Below are 23,792 nucleotides of genomic sequence, written 5' to 3' on the forward strand. Positions count from 1 at the left end.
AGTATTCATAAGCAGGCAATTATTGTCACAAACTTATCTGTATCCAAAATAGCTCTTTTCTAAAATGCATTTTTCTTATTATTTCGTTGTGAGATCTTCTGTGTATGCAGCACCTCAGTTGTGTTCCTGAGTTATTATTAATCAAAGAAATCATATCTCTCCATGAACAAAAAATAAATTTCCTCTGATGGAGATTGCTGTTTCATTAGTTTGACCTTCTTTTATACAATGGGTAATCATCCATGTTCTTTCACTGTATGACCCATTGTCAAAATGGTGAATTTAAACCTTGTAATTGTATTGGATTGTAGAAGAATGTCTGGTTAAGATATTCAGATTTGTCCTATTAGTCCCACTGGTACTGATTTTCCAAGAATTGATGCCATATTTGTAAGCAATATTAACCGTCCTTCACATTAAATTACACTGTGTAGTCGCTACTGATCTCTTAACATCTATCATACCTATCAACTATCAAATGATAGAAATTAACTTATCTATCAAATCTGGCATCTATCAAATTAAGACAATGAAGGGGTTTGAGAGAACGCTATCTACTTCTTTCAGAAAATATGAATGTATTGCACTGAGGGCCAAGTAAAGTAAGTAGTCTGTGAAACAAAACAAAAAGAACCTTTTTGCCCAAGTTATGATTTTTATTGTTCCCTCAAAGACCTGTTCTCTGCTTCCTATCACAAAACATTGCAAAAATATTTTTATGGCAATCCTCTCCTCTGCCTTATGCTAGAGATTCTCCCACAATTCATTGTTCTGGAGACTGAGCACTACGCCCAGTGGCAATAAGCTGCCTGATGATATATGTAGGCAACAACAAGGGATGTCAGAAAGATGGTCAGGTTAAGGTTTTCAGTTTCTCTCAGAAATATCAGGGGTCAAAATGCCACTGCCCCAGTAATCAACAATGGTTTGTCCTTTTACCTTTAATTAGTCATGATCATACTGGTGTTTTATTCAAAATGCTACATAAACTTCTGTTGTACTGTTGTGCAGGCAACCATCACGAGGTGGTAGTCATCTGCACATATTATGCCTACATGTATACTTAGCAAGCAAAAGCAAACCTAATACAAGTGCTTGACAGCTGAAGTCTGTAAAACAGTGACACATTCACAAAAATATCAAAAGCAGGTAAAAAAGAATGGGTTATTGATTAGCTAGTACAAATTTTGTAATTCAAAGATATTGAGAGTTACACCTATCAAATCCTGCAATAGAAAAGAATGAAGAAAAAAATGTGTCAAAGAATCAGGATGTATTTTTTATAATTCATAATTGTACCACAGTCTGATGTTGTGAAAGCTGGCATGAAAAGTGAAATGCAAAGTGTTGGTAACAAAGCTGTGAGATGGGACTATTTTGGTAAAGTTTGGGGTTTTTTTTTTCTAATATTTTTTGCTAAAACCCTTAAATACTTGAAGAACAGCTATTTAACACAAATGACAGAAACATTTTTAGTAATTAGCGTGTTTATATTGTGCTCGCAGGGAAGGAATAAATAACATTTTACAATAATTTCCTTGTGAGAGGGTAATTTTTGACACTGCAATTGCAGCTGCATCATAGATTTAATAGATATGCTTGTAATTGTTAAAAACATAACTTTGACTAATAGTGAATTTACCATTGAAACATAGAAAGACGAAACACCAGACATTTATACAGATGAAATGTGTAAGTTAGCTATACACATTCCCTACTCTGAACTGATGCTAGGGGCTATAACAGCCTTCCTTACTCCCAGTGGGTTTTTCATCATATACGTGGCTTGCAAAGGTTTTAAAACATGAAACCTTTTACAAAAACGTGAATTTAACTGTCACAGTTCTGGGACTTTTCTGACTCTTTAGTAGCCCCAAGAGGCAGCCCACTCAAATTTCAAGCCTCCAACCATAACCTTTCTTAAGCTCTCTCCCACCAGACAGAGGATTTGGATTACAATTCACTTTTACTGCTGCAGCAAACCTGACACTAGTTCAGCATTTGTGATTCTCGACTGCGTAAGAGACAACACTGTTGACTGGTAATAATAACTCAATCGACTTTCCCAGAATAGAGCACCGGCTATTTAAGACAAGCCCAGGACAGAGAAAACATATAAATCAATCTACATGTTCTCCAGCGTTTACCTAGTACTACCCATTGGCTGCTTATAATTCTGTCAGGCCTAGAAAAAATAGCAAATAACATGCTCTTTGTTCCCATCAGTGTGTTTCCGTTTCATGTCAAAACTTGGTTTAATATCCTCACTTTTACCAGACTATTTTATGCAATGCTTCATTCTCAATTTCAAGGCTTTCTTTATCTGGTTCACACCAGGTAGCATCAGGGGTAGAGTCCCTCTAGAGTTTATCAGTTTGGGATTTCAATTAGTTACGTCCATCTTCTTTTCCACACAATGATTTTACTGGTTTTGCAGGAGCTCACCCAGAGGAACCAGAATACAATCTCTGGTCCATCCAAACCTTTACAAACCTGATACAGTAGACTCGAAGATATAATCATCCCTATTACATTGATACAAATGTTGTTACGGAATCTGCACGTACGCCTTGTTTCTAGAATGTCACTTCAATTATTCTCTGCTTGGATGCTAAGCTACCCCTGAAATGGATTGGATTTGATCTTCTTTTCCAAAATAATAAGACACATGCACAAGTCCAGATTTAAAATTTTACTTTTACTGGGAAGAAGCCTGCTCCACAAACAAACAGAACAGATTTCTTTCAAGTAAGTTTAAATAATTTCTTGGTTCACATACTCTTGCTTTTCAACACAGTTTAAAAACATCTAGGATAGTCTCAATATGAGGCAGGGCAGAGGGGAAGAGAGAAGGGCGGGAGGGTGAAAGACAGCAGGGAGGAAAGGAGAGCAAAAGAAAGAGGGAGGGAGAGAAAGAGAGAAGTCACAATTCCCATAAAATAAATACAGAAGTCTGATACTTTACCGTAAACATACACAAGACAAAACTGTCCATAATAGTGGAACAAAGAAGCAGGCTTTGGAGTTTATATTAATTGGCATGGCAATTAATACGACATATAGCACATGGTAAAATCAGTTCTGCCATCTGTGTCAACTGTCCCCAAGTGGAAGGCATGCATGTTTGCCATGTTCATCAGCATTAAGATTGCTGCTCCATGCCAAGCCTTATTTTATTAGCTCCCATTAGTTCCAATGCTAAAAATCTATCAGCATTTCTATTTAAAACTTCTCATAACAATACCAGAAACTTCAAAGAAAATAACAAAAACACATAGTGCTGGAATTTTTGGCTAACCTTATTGCCTTCAGGGCAATTAATATCCTATGTTGCGTTTGTAAATAGATTTTCATAATTATTTACAAATTATTACATTTGTTAAAAATGCTGCATATAATGGAGGTTATACTGTAAGAGTGGCAGAAGTACAGAGTGGCTTCTCTGAAGCATATTTAAGATCTGAGACAGAAAAAAGTATAATACACTTCAATTTAAGACGAACATCAAGATCATGATAGCAAAAACAGAATCTTGTTTCTCTTTTAAATTTCTAAATAATGGCAGGGGGTTTTATATAGGCTTCTTCTATCTGCATCTTCAAATATCCTGTATGGATAATGCCTCTGGCCAAAGGGAGCACTCATATCAAGTACAATCAGTCACGCTATTTTATAAACAGCAATCTGAATTATTTCCAATCACCAAGATCAAACTGTTTGGCTTGAAATTCACATCTGCCCTCTCCTTGATTGATGGTGAATGGCTGAATTTCCCACAGGAAAATGGCTGGTGTCCACCTCCAAGAAAGTCAAGAGTTCGCTCGAGAGCTGCAGGACAGAAGCTACAGTTGTTTCGCAGGTCGGCACAGCGATGTATGCATACAGAGTTCTCCTGTCATCGCTATGAACTGCTCCTCTTCCACATCCTTCGCTTATGGCATTGGGTGTGCGTATATACATACAGATGTGGGTATGTTCTTCTGTAAATCCGTGTCTTGCTTTTCCATGATAGTTGTGTTATCTCAGTAATACTAGTTATTTGGAGACAGATTTATTAAGATTTTCATGGTAGACTCTGTACCTCAGGAATCATAAGGCAATTGATTTTCCTATTGCATTTATTACCATGATAGCAAGATCTTCACATAAAACTCCATCACACTGCGAGCAAAACAAACCTCTGAGAAAGCACAAGAGAGATGATTTAGTTTCATGAGTGAAAAGCTACTTTGTGGGAGCTCCTGTAGAACTTCCCACTTAATGAGTCACACAGCAGTCACAGGGACTTGTCATAGAATTTACTTCTACAAACACCAAAGGACAACTGTCTTTAAATCAGGCATGTTAAATGCACTACATCTTCTCTTCAAAAGCAGTTATGTTCTGTAACACCTACACATCCCGAATAAATTAGCTTTCTTATTCAGTGGTGTCAACAATGGTAAGCCCCAGAGAAAAAGTGAGAAAAAATACTGCTAGCCTCTGCCAAAATACTTATTAAATACACTTTCTTACAGATGCTTCCCTTGTTGAAAGGCTGTTTGGTGCCATACAAAATAAGGAATAACACATAGTCTCTAATAAGGTATTTATGCCACTCAGCAGTAATTTGGAAATTGCCCTCAATTTTTACTTACTGTTCATTGAAGCAATGTACAACAATACTAAATAAAGGAGGAAAATACATTATCTGCTAAACTTTTCTGTGCACAAAGCCTGCTGCTGAACACCTCAGAAGAATCTAATCTCAGGTCAAAAAGGTGACTCTGCTATTATGTATTTAACTGCTGACCACCCCATTGAGACTGTCAATAAAAGTATCTAATAGTGTCAGCTGTGACACTGTTTTTGTGTAGCAGGCATCTGCCCATTACCAGCTGGACAGAAAACCTCAACTCATTTCATACATGCAACTGAAGAGCTGTCATCTGGTAACAAATTTTTATTACTACCAGGAGTGTATTTGAATTCAAAGTAATGACCTGGAAGTACAAAATTCCATATTCTGTAATCCTACAAGCTGTGCAATTCTCCCTCTTAAATTACTATTGAATATCTATATAGCTTTCTCTGCTGTTCTTGTTTTAATATAATGCTATAAACAAACCTCCTTAGTGAACAGGGTCATGGGAAGATTTACAGTTCTTTTTCGCAGGACTGCGGGTGATTTTATTTTACCCAATATATCCATTTAGATCTATTTTGCTCAGAACATTATTCTTAAAAGACAACTTAGCAAATTCTTCAGCATCGGACAGAAGTCGCACTAAGTGGTGCAAAGATGACAAGGTGTCCTGCATGACCTTAATCAAAACTTTAAGTGCAGGATAAAAGTGAGAACTGAACCTAGAGCCACTATCACAGCCACCTTTTTTAAATGTCAAGGAGACAAACGTTGCTGCTCAGGCAGGTTTCTTCACCAGACTGACACCCGAGTCTTCCAGATTTCATTCGGCGAGAAAGAGGATTGGAGCAATATACTGAAACAAAGCAGCGTCACTCACCAAAACATCAATGTACTATCAGAGAAAGCTCTAGGCACCCTGTAATGACAATGGACAACGTCATTAATGCGAACGGTATATGAATTTTTATAGATAGGTATAGTACACATTGTGTTACTGAATATAGGGTACATTCATGTTAAATCAAGGCATCATGGTGAAAGGCGCGAGCCTTCGCAGGCCCTTACCCTTCTGTTTATATATATACCAACCCTCAATTTGCTTTTTCTGTCATGCATGGTGTCTCATGTACACATGCATGGCTCTATCACAAATCTCACTAACCAACTAGAATTTCCAAATTACTTAACCCATCTCAAATCCCTGTATACTAGCTGTGAGTTAATAAGTAACCTGTTTTTATAAAGCATTTCTTCTGAATATTTGGCCTCTGGCTTTACAGTTGTAGACAAAACACCTAATAATGCAACTCTTCTTTCCACATACACTTCAGCACATAACTGAGCTTTCAACATTATAAAATCAAATTGCTGGAAGTTCCAACTTCTTATCTTGTAAATAAAAACAAGTTTCAGAAAGAAAACATTAATTTTGGCACCTGTGCTGGGTTTGGCTGGGATAGAGTTAATTTTCTTCACAGTAGCTGGTATGGGGCCATGGTTTGGATTTGTGCTGGAGACAGTGTTGATAACCCAGGGATGTTTTCGTTCCTGCTGAGCAGCGCTGACACAGAGTCAAGGCCTTTGCCGCCTCTCACCCCACCCCACCAGCGAGTGGGCTGGGGGGGCACAAGGAGCTGGGAGGGGACACGGCTGGGACAGCTGACCCCAACTGCCCAAAGGGATACCCCACCCCATATGGCCTCATGCTCAGCATATAGCGCTGGGGGAAGAAGAAGGAAGGGGGGGACGTTCAGAGTGATGGCATTTGTCTTCCAAAGTAACCATTACATGTGATGGAGCCCTGCTTTCCTGGAGATGGCTGAACACCTGCCTGCCCATGGGAAGGAGGGAAGGAATTCCTTGCTTTGCTTTGCCTGCGTGCACGGTTTTTGCTTTACCTGTGAAACTGTCTTTATCTCAACCCACGAGTTTTCCCACTTTTCCCCTTCTGATTCTCTCCCCCATCCCACCAGGGGGGAGTGAGCAAGCGGCTGGGGGGGGCTTAGCTGCCGGCTGAGGTTAAACCACGACACACCATAACAACCCAATTAACCTCCATTTCATTAGATTCAGAAAGCAGCCAAAAATAATCTAATTAAACTATATAAAAATTTGACTTATTTGTCTGTGGTGGTAAGAATGCCATTAAAATGGTTTTAAAATATCCACATAACTAAACAAGATTAAACAGCAGAACTTTACAACCTAGGCAGAGATAATGAGGAAACACAGAAAATCCAAACTTGTAGAATACCCTTATCTGTGGTTATGTGGAGGCACTAATTGAAAGAGTGGAGGAAATCATTGACTGGCCGTTTCAAAAACAGCAGAAGGTAAAGAACTCTTCAGGCAGCCACAAACATCACTTTAATGAAGAAGGATGCAGGACCCTTCAGCCTCTGTGAAGATAAGCCAGAGGACAGAACAACTATAAACTCTCACTGACTTCTAAACGACTTCAAACGTGGATGGAGAATGGTCCTTCTGGAACATAACAGCAAAACAGCAAAACACAAATTTTGTACATATTCTAAAGTGAATCCAACTTTTGGAGCTGCTGGTAATTGAAACAAAAAGAAAAGAATTGTGAAAGCAAGGAAGACACATGGATGAAATCAAACTGATTTATCTGATGGTTTTGATGATTGTCCAGAAGCTGGAAAACAAAACTGCCCATGACCCTCAACGGATACACTAGTATGCTAAGGTCTGGTAAAGAGAAGTTTTCTTGGGGAATGCAAGTAGGCAGCAAATAGGTAAGAGAGGACACAGGGAGGCTGCCAAAACTTCAGGGGACAAAAAAAGACTGGACCAGAATAAAGGACTATTTGGAGGAAAACAAAGGTTTTTATTCAAAACAGATTAGCTGAATGTTCTTAATCAACTAAATCTACCAGCAGAAGCAATGTAAACTGTGACACAGTTCTGTTCTGAGTGCAAAATTAGTATTTTAGATGAAAGGTTGTCTATTCAACGTTACTATAAAAGCCTTAGTAACTAAATCCTTTTTATTTGTAATAACAGATGATCACCTGCAAAGGAGGTTTAACCTTTTTCACTTCTCTTTGATAATATAAGGACCTGAAATGTACTGCAACAACCTTCTTTTATATATATATATATATGATACCTTCTCTTATATACATATATTAAAAAATACTTATATGTATACATGTATATATAGGAAATATGTATGTTAATCAATAAGTATGATTCTGTAGTAACTGAAAAACTACCAGGGAAGTAGATAAACAAGAGAAAAGAGAAGTCAAACTAAACAATGCAGAGACTAGATGAGATACCTGCTCTGACTGTTCTGAGCAATTTCTTTTTGTTAGCTTATTTAATAAGAATGATTGAACATTTTGGGAACAGGTGCCTTGTTAAAGATGCAGCACCCCCAGCCCTTTCACTGGTGTGCAAGGGTAACAGTGTTAAGCTCTCAAGAACTCTCCCTAGCGATATGTCAGAATTTGTTTTATATAAATTCATGAACATCAGTAATATAAAGCGGGAAAAGGAAACAAACACTTAGAAAAGCTACTCAAATAAAAGAGAAGCCTTTCTCTAGTTGATAAATGCATTCAGTAGCACATTTCTTTATGTAATTCCTCTTCAGAGGGTAGAAGAAAGCCACTGCAAAAGTTTTTTTAAACAGATGAAACATGAATCATTTTATCTTGAAATTACATAACGTAAATGCAATTTAATCAGTATCCTTAGACAACTGTAAAGTTGACAAAGTGGCTCTTAAAGTCAGAAGATATCAAAACTGTTAAGCAGCTCTTTGTTACACTGGCTGTAACCCTTAATATTTCTCAAAACCAGCATGAAAGAAGCCATAGACATTTATATCCATTAAATGAAAAAGCCATGGCAGAGATTTGAGAGTACACTGGTTACACTGTAATCAATAGGTTACTTGTTCAATAGAGGGCATACATTACTTTTACTCCAAGACAAATACACTGGAAGTTATGTTTTGCCTCCGTCATTGAACAGCTCTTTCTCATCCAAGCTTTTGTTAGTGTCTCCTTCCACAGAGCAATGAGACTAGGACTTTCTGATGACTAAGGGGAGCCTTCATTTTTCAGAAAAATGACTGTCCCTCATCTGACATAAAACACCGCTTAAGGATGAAGCAATGGTATGAAAGGTGCAATAGAAGCAAAATGCAAGGGGGGGGGGGGGGGGGGGGGGGATTACAGTGTAGTCTGTTTCTTTAAGGAGTAAACCATTTAACTCTGTTTCCTGACAGACTAGGAAAAACTGTGCAGGTAGACAGAAAAGGGTTGAGAGTAAACAAGTGCAGCTAGCTAAAAAAGGCCCAGAAGCCAGGTGGCAGTGGCAGTACAGACAAAAAGATCAGTTTTAAGCTGGAGGAAAATAAGTAATAGACTCTCTCTTACTTCTAACAGCACCCCCCATTCCTTTCCCACTTCCCCTCCTCCCAGAAGGAAAACATGTGTCTGAGCTCTTCATAACAACATCAGAGAATTTGGGTGGTTTTCTGTGTGAGTACAGAATCTGGTTTTGGCACACAGGATCTTTGATGGGGGTTAAAACAGTGACATGAGTATAAAAGGTATCCACAACACCACGTTCTAAATTAACTGAAGCTGAAAAGCAAAAAAAGAGAAGGGGAAAAAAAGCCAAAAAGAATAGGGAAGTAAAAAAAAAACCAAACAACCCCCCCCCAAACCAAAACCAAACTGAACCAAAAAACCTTCCATGGACTGAAGGAGGTTTACTTCAGTCAGTAATAAGCCTTGAAGCACAGTCAGAGCACCCAGCAGGAAAGAAGTCAAACCAGCAACCATTACAACAAGCGGTAACAGCAGCATCACAGGTAGAGCACAGAGAGTGCATCAATTAAGCAAGACTCCGAACTGTCCCCCACCCTTAAGCACACAAGAAGGACAAGGTAGAGAAGCAGAATGCAACACAGTATTTTCTCTCTCATCTGGAGGGGCAGAAGAATAATACTATGCAGATCCACTCACTACAGAACTGCTGGCTCCCTACTAAGTATTTACTTTGAGCAGAGTTCCCTAAGTGTTTCTGAATGCACAGATATTGGAAAGCTGCAAACACACAGAATTATAAAAGATTGAGCGGTATGAAACTTGTGTGAGTTCTTGAATAAATTAAAATAGGGCTCAGGTTTTCCCAAGACTTAAGGAGTCCACAACATTACCATGAATGTTTTAGGCTTAAAAAAAAAAAAAAAAAGGCAGTAACTGATACTAGAAAAAGCAGAAAAGGTAACAAGTTGACAGAGAAGTGCCTAGAGGTAGAACCAGCTTGTGCCAGTTTTGATTGATTCACAATATGCTAAGAAGAGTGTGGCCACAACAAATGGTACCAATTCCTTAAAATCAACGCAGAGCTTCAAGTTACACACTGCACTTTGTGATTATCTGTTAGCAGAAAGGGCTAACACCTACATTTATTACAGTTCTTCCAAATGCAAAGATCAGATGGGCTAGAGAAGAGGTAAAAGCTGTGTACACGAAAGGTGGAAGAAGAGCAATGGCTAGGAAAGAGATATATTTGAGCCCATCATTGAAAAACAGCTCATTATTTTCTCTTGGAACATACAATCATGATAATGGTTACCCAACATTAATGAACATCTCTATTACACAGGAAGAGAGATGTCTGGCAATCTACTCAAACATTACAGTTAGCCTTTTCTTCAGGCTCTTCTAATGCGTTACCCATTTTTGAACTTTTGACTCTGCATGCTTCAGGATAGCCCCTGTGAGAGTGAAAAGTCATTTCTATAGTCCAGGAACAACATGGTTCAAAAGTCCAGTGGTGACCCTCTCCTGTTCAGCAGTGCTAGAACATCACTGTTCAATGACTGGTGTAATCAGAAGGACTTGCAAGTCCTTTATTACAGTCAGCCATGACCACCAGCAAGGATATTTCATGAAAAAAAGCATCCTTAATGCTTGTTTGTATCATGCTGAAGAGCACGGGTTACCTCTCCTTTACCCCCATCCCAACCACTGCATCCTAGCAGTTTACCACCATACCAACTCCTAATGCTGGAGATACAATGGTTCAAAGCTGTAATCACAAATCAGTTCTAACATCTAAAAAAAAAAAAAAAATCAGCTGATGGAAGATTCCATCATTGTTACCACATTACATTAGTATTTTGAATTATGACCAGCACCTGTAGCACAGTACAGTCTCTTTAAATATCTGCAATCTAAAAGTAGAAATTTAATGCGCAGATTTATTAAAAAATAAGAGCAACTGTGAGCCACTGGGGAGCAACATTCACATTGACATCCACCACTTGTCTTGACAGATGCAGTTTGCACCCATTCCTCAGATCACTGCTGCCCCCACAGCATCTTAACTCCTTCTCAGGTGGATGCAAATTACTACTGTATCAATCCTGTCACATTAAATTATAGTACTATCAGTATTTGCTGATATCCCATACTATCTAATCTCTCTTTTTATTTTTTATAAGTGCAGAATGTTATGGTCATGAAAAACAACCCCAAAATTACAGAGAATATTGGGAAGCCCAAACCTCCTAAAATAAAGGGGCTTACATAAATGTGCAACATGCTGCACAAATTACGTACTGCAACGTATTTTGAAAACAAAAATTCTAAGCTGAAAAGCCAGATGTCAAGTACACAGGAACCAAGTCATTGCCTGAGCGGAAAGAAAAGCTTATCTCTTAGCCTGAAATAAATAAATTTGATAAAAAGGGCTTTATTGCCACAAAATGTGTGTCTCCAAGACAGGATGCAATACTACAAAAGCAAGCTGACTGGAGAGTACGTTACCAAATGAAGACATAGGAGAAAAAAACAAATATATTTCTGATATATTTTATTGTACTCTATACTCAGGGAAGACTTTGAAAGATGTGTATTGTAAAATATTCTGCTGAGAGCCAGCAGATGCCTCTGCGTGCACTGTGAACGAAGGGGTAGGTCTGCACACAAGAATTACCACCCGTAAAACCTACCAATAGCAGCAAACACACAAAGTATTTCTGTGAGAGTGACTACGCTTACTTTAATATGTTACCTTCTGCGGTACTAATGTGCTGTACAGCACGCGCTGTTCTAGGTCATACACACCTCTTGCAAAGAGCCACTGCATGAGGGCTACTGTATGCTTGTTATGGGGGTACGGAGGAGGTGTCTCATTTCGATCTAACCACAGCGCAACCTATTACTAGAAGGGCTTGTAAAATCCTGCACAGACCTGCCTCAGGATTTAGGAAACCCATGCAAACTATCTTCACGTGTGCCTCAGGAGCCCGGACCATTGGAGAGCTTGAACAGTCTTACTCTCCCATGAAACAAGAAAGAGACGATATAGTCTATAACTAAAAGCTCATGATAGCATTACTTTTGCTTCTTAAAGTAACAAATATAATCATACAAACATCTACATTTAGACCTGGGCATCAAAAGATTGTGCTTACCCATGAATCAGAGATGTTCCCATAGCTTTTTTTCCAAGTGTCTTATTTACAATTATCCAGGAATAAATTCTAGAGCTAAAATATCTTTCAAAAGTCCTTTTGATCAGAAGAGCAATGCTGAAAATGTTATTTTTCTGTCACTGAGATTATGTTTTAATATAATTTTAGTACTTCTAAACAGTAGATTCTGAGGCACGGTTCATTGCAAGTGATGTTTAATCTCATACTGGATGACCCAGTGCTACACGGGCAGGCTGGCTTGCACTTCATGTCTCTCTGACAATTTAAACACTTTTCTCCCTTTGCTGCTACATGGGACTTATGACTAGACTATTAGTTTAGCATTAGCGGTTAAAGGGGTTAGTTCATTTTGTACAGTGTGGATGTTCAAGAACTGCTGTCTTCTTATGGGCAGTAACAAGAGGCACAAGCAAACATAGTGTTGTATTACTTTTGTTGGAAGCAACTTAACATACAAGCCAAGCATTCTAGTTCTCGCTTTCAGAAAAACTGGTATTGAAATACATAGGGTGATGCCCCATAGCAAACAGTGAATGCAGTAAAAATCCTCTCAGAATCTGAATGTCCTTTCAATATTATTTAACTTATATTTATTCCTGCTTTCTGTCTTCACTGTCGTCTTTGATCTCCTTCCTTCTATCATTTCTGACTGGAACTCTGTAATTCTCTATTGTATCTTGAACCAATGCTTTCCTGTTGATCGCTCATTGTTTACTGCATTTCTGACCTGCATGTCTTCCTATTGCAAAATCAATACAGTATTTGGATTTAAAATAAAAAGTGAGTGCTAACAGTGCTTTATTCTGTAGCTAATAACAGTACCATATTATCACTTTTTATGCCCAATAAAAAAAAGGAAACTGCAAACTATGATAGCCAAGGCAAAACTGCAGTATGATTCTCCGAAACAAACCTTAAAAGCCAAAAGTGCTATGCATGTTAAGCACCCCATGACTGACTTTACTATCCATGACACTGAGTTTTATCTACACGTCATGTTCACTAATGTTACAAATTGGGTTTGAATACAGTGTACATCACTTAATGTTTTACCATTATGTCTACAGAAGGGCATAGCAGAAAAAGCAGCCTGAACCCAAAAATATTCTGATGAAGCATACCAGAGAAATTAGATTGAATAAAAATTTAAAGAGCAAGGAACTAGGGAGAATAACATAATACTCCACTGTACATGTAGAAACCTGTTGCCAAAACAGAAGAAAAATGGGACTGGTCTTGCATAAGACAATTGGGCAAAAATAGAACAAGCCAGCTGGGAAGGCTGAGAAGGTGGATCGCTCCTTGGGCACAAGAGCCGGGGAGGAGGAAAGAGCAGCTGGTTTAGACAAGAGAAGTGGAAGAGGTTCACTCAAGAGCGAGAGATGACAGTTTGGTTTAGGAGAAAGAGAAACAGAAGCTGAGATGCTGAAGCAATCAAGGAAGATCTTCGCTGATAAACAGAAGCTTAACACCTTTTGGTGTTTGGGCTTTTGTGACTATGTTACATTACTTAAAATACAGCCTTATGTAAAAATGTAAAGAGTAATGCACTTGAGAAAACTGACGTCCATGAACTGGAACTCAAGACGATTTATAGGTCCAGCAAAGTAATTACTAAAACATTTAGCTATACATACAGATCTGCGTATGTACACATATATATACACACGCATACACGTGTGTGTAAATTTGTATATGTACTATACATACTTGTATAGAGATTTTATGAAGCTCAATTAACAAGTAATGTGTCATAATAATATTACAAAACAGTGAAATTATCCACCCCCCTGTGGAGATCTCGTTTTATTACTGTCTTCTGTCACTGATGTGAAGGTAAGCCTGCCTATACCCGCATTTTGGGGTTTATTCAAGCAAACACATCTTCAACTGACTTTGTTTGCATTTGTCATATGTACCTCAAATTGCTGATTCAATACTCAAAGAGTCAGTTTAGTAAGTCTCAGTGCCATATTCTCATTTTGCTTCAAAATTAACACATGAAGAGAGATGCACAAATTAAATAACAAGCCCTATTTTCTTTATACAGCAGTATAGTCAGCACTGGATAAAGTATTTGTTATTCTTATTGTAAATTTTCAATGTGCTGATATATAACTCTTAGACTGTTAAAGCAAAATATTTGTCCTGCAAAAAATAAAGATTGAAATACTGCCTTTTCAATGCAAAATTTGGCAGAAATAGTCTAGAAGTAGTTAATTCAATGCAGATTGAGTCCTTACAAGTAAAATGATGTTAATAATTACAGGAAAAATTAGATATAGTTGCATTTAAACAAATGCCACATGAAACACATTCGACCATCTGCTATAACTGTCTTAGGGTAGGATGTTGGCAGATAGTGCATAATCATCTGCATATGACAGATAATTTTAGCCAAATCTAAATAAAAAACATGTTCTGATACTTCTGAAGGAAAAAAAAAATTAAACTGCTTTGCAAACTTACCAAATATCTGAAGTGCTATTTAGTATTAATACTGGCTGAATTCCATAAAAACTATTGTGTTATAAACAAAAAAAAAGAAAGAGAAAACACAGTACCCTTTTTTACTGTTTTCTATGTATTTTGAAACACAAATTATTCTGCTCAGAATTTCTCATGTATTTTATTCCCTTAAACCCTTTAAAAGCAGTGGCTTTGAAAAACAATTAGCTCATAAAATGCTCTTCTACTCTTCAACCACTCTACAGTACAAGGACTATTTGCTTGTATAGCTTAATGCTCTTGAAGTAAGAGATTTGAATAACTCTGGGAAGTTTTTTTTGAAATAGAAAAATATCCACAATTGGTAAAGGTTGTCCTTGTAGAACACGTGGCGAAGTTTCCCAATTTATACAGAAATTTAGGCAGTCATACCCATTTAACTATGTTGATTCACAGTTCATTATTTGAACAGTGCACAAAAAAGTGCACTATAACAAAATACTATCAGTACTGAAGGTCATTCTCTAAATGATACAATGACAGAAATGTTTCCTAAAGCCACCTTTCCTTTCAAAGGCAACTGTGTTGGCATTTGTCTTCTGAGAAGTACAGTCTCCAAAATTGGCCTGAACATTCACCTCCACAAAGAAATGGCATAACAACTAATATATTTGCATGTTCTCTTTTTTTTAGCAGCCAGGAAGACGGCCATAGGCCAGTTGTGATGATCCACAGATGTACTTTGCAGGTACCCGTTAAGGATGAGATATACCATGAGTTTATTCCTGACTTTCCCAGATTGATTTGTGATTGTTACTGTCTGCCTAAACGGTAAAATGAAAATGAAGAATCTAACTGATTCTAAAGAATCTCTACAATGAATGCGTTGAAAACACCATTGTAAAGCTTTCTGATAAAATGATGATTTTGTTGCAAAGAGTTTTAAATTGAAATATACAATAAAAAGGAATACACAGATGAAACATAAATAAAGGGAGGACAGCTTCAGGGAGCAAAAAAAAGCGGAGAGAAGATTACAATTGATGTAGCAGTTGGCAACCAAAGTGTACCAATTGCCAGTGCTGTCCAGTGTTCCACAGGCTTTACACAGAGTGCAGAGTGCTAAAAACAAGACTCAAATGAGACTGCTACAGTAGGATGTAGTATTTTGCTAGAACATATACAAGACGGCTTAGAAGAAAGAAAAAAAGTTTGTGGAAAAATGTGATAAAGAAACTTGCAAAAGAGTTGAGGATCATGTCCCCAGAACAATGCAATGGACACAGCAGCAGCAAAGATTGCTATCAGTGAAAACAAGGGACTAAAGAAATTGTAAGTTCAGCATCACTGGGAGAGTGTAATGACACCGAATCAGTGGAAAGGCAAATAACTCCAAGCAACAGCTTTGGTATTGCAATTTTCCCTTGGATAATTTTACTGCAAAGAACTTAATTCCTACTCATAATGACTACCCATTAAAACAATGGCTGTTACTACTGTCACCTATAAAAACTTCGCTGTGCCAGACAAAACTCCAAAAGTATTCCTTACAAAAACCAGTATCACTTCTTTCTAAATAAGGTAAAAGGAGAGGTATCCACCCACTTGTGAATGAAAAAAATTAAGATGACTTTCAGCCACATTCAGTCAACTGCCATCCTGCCCACACCTTATTATATATGGAGAATCCAGACAATCCAATCAGACAAATAACAGCAGTCAGTTGTGAGCTGTAAGATCCAACGCCGATATTTCAATCACCCTCACTACAACTGCATATATGCAATCTCTACAAGTTCATTATTAATGTTAATTATTGCTAAGCAGTACAGTACCATCAGCTGCAGCACTAGACAGGATCATCCACGTGTACCAGGTACTGTTAACTTCTCACCTCTGCATCTACCAGTGCCTCAAAAGTTCAAATGCCTCTTCAGTGTGACAGCCCATTCCTTACGGTAGAGCTACTTGGCTGGGAGGAAGACAATGAGGCGACTGCGATGCATTTCTTCCTCCGTTGGTCTAATAAACTCTCTGAAGAAAGTGTACCTTTAAGGTACAAACAATAAGGCAGCTTCACCACTGAGAGCTCAATTCTGCCACTAGTTCTAATTTTTGTTGGTTTGGGGGTTTTTTTTTTAGGATTTCATTGTTATTTACCACAAAGAAAAGAGATGAAAGGAAGTACATGCAGTGAGTTACTTATTAAGCCAAAAGCAGTATTTTCTCCTTTCCTCTGATTTCCTCTTTCCTCCATCATACTTTCAATCAACATAAAAATAGCAACTGAGGTATATGAAAACTTAAAAACAAAAAAAATTCCACATTTGTAATAGTTTCAGAAGCAGATTACAGACACCAGAAGAAAGCTCCACTTTGTGTTAATTGGCCGTGTTCCCTTCCTATCAATGAAACTGCATCAGTTTACAACCTGTAGCTTAGTTTAGGCACAATATTGTTCTGAATAAATAGGTACATATAAAATCATGTCTTCACTGACAATTTAGAATATTCTTTAGATAATGAGAATCAATAAAAGGGAAAATGATGCTGTAATGAGTGCATCAGTTATCAGTGAATGCATCTGAAAAGGTCCTCCCCAAGGCCAATGGAAAAAAATAATAAAAACAAAACCAGAAGTCCCAGCATAACACATTTTGACCCCATATTATCTTTCTACTCAAGTATACTCCAGGCGTTTTGCAACGAGTGTTCAAATTTGTTGAAGTGGTTGCTGTTTATTAAATCAGCTTAACAGTGCACAGGGTAATTGTTTTGCACATGCAGACTGCTGAACACATTCCACTTTTTAAATATATCACGATTAAATGATGTATAAGCTTGTTCTAACAGTGATTCATAGCTTTTTAACTTCTACTCTACTAATGTCACAAACTTGAGATTGAGTGTCCTGCAAGCTCTGTTATTTTCAGCACTTTCAAGGTTAGCTCCTGCAATGTTGGATCTTAAAGCAGTTTTTCTGTGTCCATTCCTCTGATTTAGCAAAGTAGGTCACCGTCACCTCAGTGCCTTCCTTTGATTCCACCATCTTGTCTTGTATTTAATGACTATATAGTGGAATGATTCTCAGTGCTTTCAGTGCAGATTAACTCATACTAGACTGTCTGCAGTAAAATGAATCGGAATTAGTACTTTCAGTGGGAACCAAGGTAACAGAAATCCCTATTTTACAAGTCGTATCCCCCTCCTCAGCAAACGTACTGAGGTTTCTGTGATTCATCTTTATATCAGGTTTGCATGCCACTTATATTTGGGATGAAATTTCATCTTTAAATGAAGTATTTTTCCTAATGACAAGATAATCAGCTACAAGACCATGTAAATTTTATTTACCACGGCAAATATATAATTATAAAGATCAACATAAAGGTGTTGGAAAAGCCATTTTTTTGTTCACTGCACTCAAACTATTTTTGTATTACAGTTACAGTATTCCAAACATATTAGTTCTTTCCAAAACACTGCATTGATTGGTGCCCCTCTTCTATAAACAAAGCTTATTTTAAAGGACTATTTGACTGTTGCTCAAAATGCGCAAATGTATAAATGTAATCGAAATTAATTTCATCGTGACATCAGACCACTGATTATGATATAACTCCTCTATTACTGTCACTAGTACATCAAATACATTGAAATATATCTCTACAAGACAGCTTGAGGCTATGCTTACTAAACACCTAGCTACAGAGCTCTCTGGACAATAGGAAGATGTATGTCACCTGGATACTGGTCATGGAGCGTAAAGTCACTGTAAGCCAAGACTGGGTGCCAGGAGAGCATTGTCCTTCTACTTGTCTGGGGAACCACATGGCACCCAAAGGTAGTGGCTCAACTCCTCTGAAGCCAGCTCCATTCTCAGCAGCTTTTAAGATTCAGAGAAACTTTCAGATCTCTTTCCCTTGCTGCTCATTCAGAACACAAACAAGAAAGCTTTATAGTCTCATACGACTCCCCTGCTTCTTCTCACCTCTCCCTTTCACCACCTTATTTCTTCCCTTTGTCCACATCCCCAGTTACTTAGAATATTCTTACTTTAAGTTTATCTAAATGTGATGTAGTACATTACAAACTGGTTCAACAGCACAGTGATACTGAGTACCTTTATGAACTTAACCTTAAATATCTTTCTGGGAAATTTCTATCAACCCGTCTCATTGAAATAAAAATATTAGTTAAGGTTATCCTAACAAAATGCATTATACTTGACATACAGAAAATGACTAAAATTGATGCCATGTTTTCCAGAGCAGGGGTGCTTTTATTTGGCAATACATTATTTACGTAAGCTTATGAGAGTCCTGCAAATTGATATTGTAGAATAGGTACACACCGCACTGACAATGCTTCCCATACCCGAGTTAGATGAATTACACTGAATGGTGAGAAGGCAGCTTGGCTCCTTGGCCCATTTTTGTCTCAGCCTTTATTTGAGAATAACAGTGATGATAATTGTGGAAAACACAAGTTACTTTTGCATGGAGGCATTTTTGAAGTGGTGACCCAGAAAGCAACATTTCCAATTTCCCAGTCCTACTTAATAAGCTATATTATACTGCCATGAACATGAAAACGTTTCAAATTGCTCAAAATTATTCAGAGAAACTACATCTTGCCTAAGCAAAGTAACGTTTCTACCTGGTTTTTGCCCATAGCCATTGGAAACAAAAGAGAATTCTAAAAACAAAGACAGAAATACATGAAACTGTAGAAGATCAAAATAATTTAATAGGGTATCATCTCAGGGGAAACTAAAAATCAGCTATGAAAAAGATTCACCATTAATTTATATGATTTGACTATATAACATAATGTTCAAATCTGGGACACAATTTAAACTGGGACAAGTAATCATTATTTAACCTAGATTCTGTAAATTCACCTCAGACATTTAATTTTTTCCTAGCAGCAAATATTCAATGACCTGCCACAAGATAAAGAAGAAAAATATTTTGAAAAGTACAGTATTTTCTTCTTTCCATATCAAGTAGTGCCATAAAGGCTATCATAGAAGAAAACTGAATGGTACAGCAATATCTAGAAAGAGCTTACATAGTTAACAGCCACAGAAAGACTGAGATATTAAAAATTAAGAAGCACAAAAAGAAAGGCTTTGCTATCAATACCTTACTGGAAATAGAAAGCAATATTTAAAATAAACTTGCAATCAACTAAAGAGTTTACAGAAAAAAATCCTCTGCCTATGTGAGAGCACAGGCTAAAGCACCACAGCTAAAAAAAAGATGAGGATGATAATAATTGAACCCAATTCTTATAGAGAATCACAGATGAAATTCTAGTTCATGTGCCCTTAAGGAGAACATGACCAGGATTTGGCCATATTAATTTTCTCGTATGCTTTCATGTGCAGGATCAGAACCCCAGAATATGTGATAGGGATACCTAAACAGAAACGCGCAGTTACATATACATAAGCTACCACTCTCACATAAAAACTGGCACCTACTTTGGCAAGAATGGTTCAACAAAAATGCTTAACATTATATATATTTCTAATTATTATAAACTGCCTTGGAAAGTTTAGTGTCAGCAACAGTCACCAATCAACAGTGCAGGGTTTTTACTTGTTTAGAACAAGTTCTCTTCTGTGGTTTCCCAATGTGGTTCACTGGCAAAAACCCCCAGACTTTTATAGTCCCTGAACATTGTATGAAGCAGCTGGATATTTTGCATAATTTTTTGTGAGACAGCCAAGCACGAAGCTCTTAAATTTTCTTACAAGGTAATAACACCCGTTAGCACAGAGCTTCTGTGTGCTGTGGACTGCTTCTCCAGTGCAGATGGCCTTCTCTGTCACCTGTGGTCGGTTCTTATTTCACTCCTACTGTAGTTCCCCTTCCCCTTTACCAGACAGCACTTATGACCTTGCAGTCATTGTGGATTCTGAGCTCTCTCCTGAAGTACCCATCAATCATGTAATTAAAGTCTTTTACTTCCATTTTAGGACTCTAGCCAGGTTGAGACATATGTTACTTAGGCATTTTATTGAAACATTAACTCACTGCAGACTTTTGTTTATCTCATCGTGATTACTGAATTTTTTTTGTCCGCATGTCTTCCAGCTATCGCATTTTAACACTATACTGTGTGTATAGAATTTAACAGGTAGAGCCCTTGACACTGAATTCTTCCTATTGTATTTCCCTCATATTAATTAAAGGTACAGTTTTGTCAGTTGGTTTAAAAATCTAGATGGTGGATCATTGTTCTAATTCATCTCTTTTTTGATTATGCCCTTGCCAGTCAGCTCATAATTGATGTTTCTAGTGATTACCATCAGCTGTTCTGTACCACAGGCAGCAAAAGGGGCAGGAAAGCTTCTAAGGAAGAAGAGCTCAGCTGCTATATGGCCACATCTCGCAACGGCCACACATGTTCTGTGACCAGATTACATGGCACACGTAACTATTGAGTAAAGATCACAGGCATCACCTAGCAAAAGATCATGAGACACTGATGTACGCGTGCTCAGCTTTCAAAGTGCCTGTTGTTTTTACAAAAGCAGAGTTAAGTGATGACGAATCAATGCTCAGAACTGCACTGACGGTCAGGCTGGAAATCATGGCCAGATGTTGTAATACCAGATGTACGTACAGCCAGATGTCATAGATGTCACATCTGACAATGCATGGCACTACAGATTACAGGGTGCTGCCTCCAGAAACCACAAACAAGACTATTGTATATTACATGCATGCCAAAATAATAATAAAACAACAAACACAAAACCCTCTATTAGATCATGACCCTCTGAAATCTGCTCTTTATTACACTAAAAATGACCAATAATGATCTGCAAACATGAGCAAGTTTCCACAATCATTTAACAAGCAAGAGGAAAGTGCTGCTTAAAACTTATCCTCAAACATGACACAGGTATTTCAAGTCAAGCAAAGGAGAATTATTATCTAAGCCTTCTGCATTTTTTAAATGTAATGAAATAATAGTTATTTAAAAGAAACCTGTAATCAGACAACTATAAAATAAATATTTTTTTTTTTAAATTGCGTTTTTGTGATCACTTCTAAACATAAACTGGTACCAGTCAGGTGTATAGGGAAATCACTTTTAATTTTGCAGCAGGTGAGCACTACATTCCTTTTTCCTATCTGTACCTTGAAATAAGTTAATGAGCCGACATCATGGAACAAAGCACCAGGGGAAACTCACCTTTAAAATACTCTGGTATATCAGTTCAACTTGTGTTTACATATCATTTTTTCCTAAAATTACCACTTTTTAAAGTTCGTATCAGAGGGAAAAAAGAAGGGAAAGTTGTTACATTTACAATGACGAAGTTGACATGTAAAATGGTATTCCATGGCTTTTAAAACAAAACAAAACAAACAATCCAGAGTGACTTGACCAAAGAGTGCCTAAGACAAGGACAAAAAGGCTCGCTGGGAATCCAATCCAGTTCACACTGACAGAAATCAATAACATAGGCATCGACAGTACACAAACACAATACTCTAAAATGGAAAACATTCTGACAAAGACAGGGATCTATAAAGAATTTATGTTTTATACCTAAAAGTTAGCATGCCTTAAGGTTTTCTCTACAGCAACACTCTTCCTGGCTCTGTACAATCCACACTTTTTGTCTCACTTTCTGACCTTAAACTTTAAAAGCAGTATTTAATGCAGGAATAAATGGCAAGATCCATTGAATTAAAGTCACAGTTTGGAGAGGAGGATGAAAGTCCGGTTTGCCTTATAATTGCGGTGTAGTTAGGTGTCAGAGCTGCGCCCATGTGCACTCCCTCCCTCTCCCCTGGCCACCCGGATTACAAGAACTCGGCAGAACAAGCCCGGAGGGAGTCTCACCCGATCCAGCGGAAGACGCTGCCACCAGCCTGCTTGCAAAGGAGACTCACCTACTTGCCATCCTGGTCGCATTCCCCACATAAGCATTAACATATGCAAGGATCCCAGCAAATTAGTGGGAGGCACTTGGGGTTTTATCTTGTTAAGATGTTAACATGACAGCTTTTTCCCATCTTATGTTTCACGAGGTAACACAAGTAACCCTATATGTCTTTCAGCAGTTTGCCGCTGAAAGGATGAATTCCACTCTAAAATGGCCTGCAAGAGTTCTTGCATAAATTTATCTAGTGACAACAACTCAGCTGCAATCTTACGTTAAAATAATCTTCCATTTATAATAAAATATCCACTCAACCTCATACTTTACTTGATGGCAAATACTGCTGAAAACAGTCTAAAACTCTTTAGATTTTATGACAGATTAGTATTAAAACTGAATAAAGCCCAAGACGAATTTCATGTAAGCACATTAAATCACAGCCCTCCCCACCTAACGAGGGTGCAGGCATTTTCCTGGTTGTTTATTCATTTTGTATTTTTCTAAGGACGTGGTTTCCATGAACATATTTCAATGGGATGTGATGAGAGTACCACATGCTGAGTTACTGCAGAATCACTTCTTCAGAAGACAGAAATTTGCATAGTGTACTTGGAACCAAGCAATATATGAGAAACAGAAACTAACCGAATTTTATAATTCCATATAAAAAAAAATTAGTCCTCTAATATTTTTCTTTTTCAGTAAAACACACAATTGCAGTAATCACTTAATAAATTCTACAACATAGTATAAATACTTAAATGCACATTAACCTGCTCTCTCTCTGTAGATTTATCTAACAGACAATCTGTTAAATGATGAATCAGTCTGAAAATGGAACTTGCAGTGAAAGACAGGCATATTTCCTTTTCACAGCACATGTTCCTTTAACATTTTGCTGGATCTCTTTTAACAAATTAGAGCTCTGGTGTGATGTGTTTTCATTTTCTCACATTCATTTAAATTGATTGAGAACTTTGCAATTTTTATTCAGCACTTTTCACCTCTTACCATCATCATCATAGAACGAGGCAGACCACACAGTTCAAACAGCATCTGCTCATTCTGAAAAGATACTGTCACTTGAACAACAAATAGACCTTATTTAATACAGTTTTACTTTGAATGACAAAAATCATTTTTTCATTTTTTGTATGCATACAGAAACTGTGATAACTACCTGAAGAAATGATGATTAAAAAATAGTGCAGTACTACAGACAAAGGAAATGTAAGCGCTCTGAATTCAGTGAAATTAGAGATTTAAGTGATAATTTCTGTAACAAGATGCTTCAATTCTCAGAAATATGTCACTTAATTATG

At 37.5% G+C, this 23,792-nt stretch overlaps 1 long non-coding RNA gene across 1 annotated transcript in view; it reads right to left on the reverse strand.

Annotated features, from left to right (window-relative positions):
- Nucleotides 1-4,139: 4,139 nt before the first annotated feature.
- The window catches only part of LOC142415837 (uncharacterized), a 49,601-nt gene continuing 29,948 nt past the window's right edge, over nt 4,140-23,792 (reverse strand). The window contains exons 2-3 of the long non-coding RNA XR_012777553.1: nt 5,505-5,543; nt 4,140-4,180 (exon numbers count right to left, since the gene is read on the reverse strand). This is a non-coding gene — a long non-coding RNA (uncharacterized LOC142415837). The remainder of the gene's footprint in view (nt 4,181-5,504; nt 5,544-23,792) is intronic.

Source organism: Mycteria americana, chromosome 12 (genome assembly GCF_035582795.1).
Source record: "Mycteria americana isolate JAX WOST 10 ecotype Jacksonville Zoo and Gardens chromosome 12, USCA_MyAme_1.0, whole genome shotgun sequence".
NCBI classification, from domain to species: Eukaryota; Metazoa; Chordata; class Aves; order Ciconiiformes; family Ciconiidae; genus Mycteria; species Mycteria americana.